Raw genomic sequence first — 1425 nt, 5'->3', positions numbered from 1 at the left:
TCTAGACAAGAGCTTTATGAGCCTTTTCATAATCATCAAATGGAAATTGAAAATAAGACGGAGCCAACTCATCAGCAATCTCTGTCGCTAACTCCACACAAATCCTTTACAATATCTAAACAAAACAACAGTCGCAACAAAGTTGTACAGCCTCAAGATAGTCGCGATTCTGATGAAAGCCAGTCCACTTTTGATTGGAGTAGGCACTAAACTTGAAAAGAAAGCACTCATATTATAAAGCAACAATCCATACAAAACAAAAATCGTGAACATGAAGCTCCTCATCCCCCTTGACTAAATAAGAACTGCTTCTGAATGTTGCATAGCCCCACTTTGATTCAACAACAACGATAACTCGAGTTGAAAGTAAATCATCACTCCCAGAATCAAAACCACAAGCAAAACAACAAAACCCAGAAAATACGCGCATCGGAAATCGGTTTCAGCCCATAACAAGATCGCACCGTGCATAATCCCTGCGAGATTCCCAACAGCAAATAAAACCAATCTAATCGTCAGTCATGACACAATATACGTCCCAGTAAGAGGGAGAAAAGAAACCAAGATCGACTTAAGCGATGAAGTGAACTTCAAGGGCTCGCTGAAAAATCCATTCAAGATGCTACGGGTGATGGATGCGTTGGTGAAAAGGGATAACAACAATTGAAAAAGGATTCAAATAACTAATTTGAAGATACTATCAGATTTGTCAACAGGGGTGATGCCCTAAAATTGGCATGTTTGGGCGGAGCAAGCCCATGTCTGAAATTGACCTAGCCCGTTAACGGCAGACCTCATTATTAACCAAGGATCGGAAAAGGTCGAGCTCATAGTCTCTTCCAAAAAAAATCAAGCTCGAGAACATATCAAAGAGGCCAAGAGGAAACTCTAACAAGTCCGAGCCCACATATATGAATGGCATATATGGCAATGGGGTGGGTTCGGCCAAACCATTGACCTACCCCGCCAAGAAAAATTAGGACCCGAACTCGAACTCATCTTGTGTATATATTTAATATAATATATCGTATATGTATATATATACAATATGCAATATATGTATATATATGTAAATAAAATATATATACAACATACGTATATGTTTGTAATAAATATACTATGCATATATAATATACAATATATACGGGTCAGGTTCACCCAAACCCGAGAACTTCTACTAGATCCGTCGACTCGGACCCACCTTGCCCCGTCTAGTCCCTCCCGAAACCCGTGTGACTGGGTTTTAACCTGCCTCAAATGGGACGCGTTTTAAAACCCGAACCATTATCATCCCTAGTCACAAACCATTCCCTAAGGGTCCAAGCCCATTAATGTGGTTGAGAAATCCGAGCCCGATGACAGTTAGAGAATATGAAGACATCTTTGTCAGCATATAAAAAGTCCGATAAATATGGGACCTGATCA

General features: G+C 40.1%; 1 long non-coding RNA gene across 1 annotated transcript; it reads right to left on the bottom strand.

Annotated features, from left to right (window-relative positions):
* On the bottom strand, nucleotides 1-855 carry LOC142525172 (uncharacterized). The gene is made up of 2 exons (XR_012815036.1): nucleotides 572-855; nucleotides 1-476 (listed from the first exon to the last, which is right to left on the bottom strand). It is a non-coding gene; the product is annotated as an uncharacterized LOC142525172 (long non-coding RNA).
* Between the last annotated feature and the right edge of the window lie 570 nt (nucleotides 856-1425).

This window comes from Primulina tabacum, chromosome 14 (genome assembly GCF_025594145.1).
Source record: "Primulina tabacum isolate GXHZ01 chromosome 14, ASM2559414v2, whole genome shotgun sequence".
NCBI lineage: Eukaryota > Viridiplantae > Streptophyta > Magnoliopsida > Lamiales > Gesneriaceae > Primulina > Primulina tabacum.
Note: the sequence above shows the minus strand (reverse complement) of the source record. Positions and strands in the feature narration are given on the sequence as shown.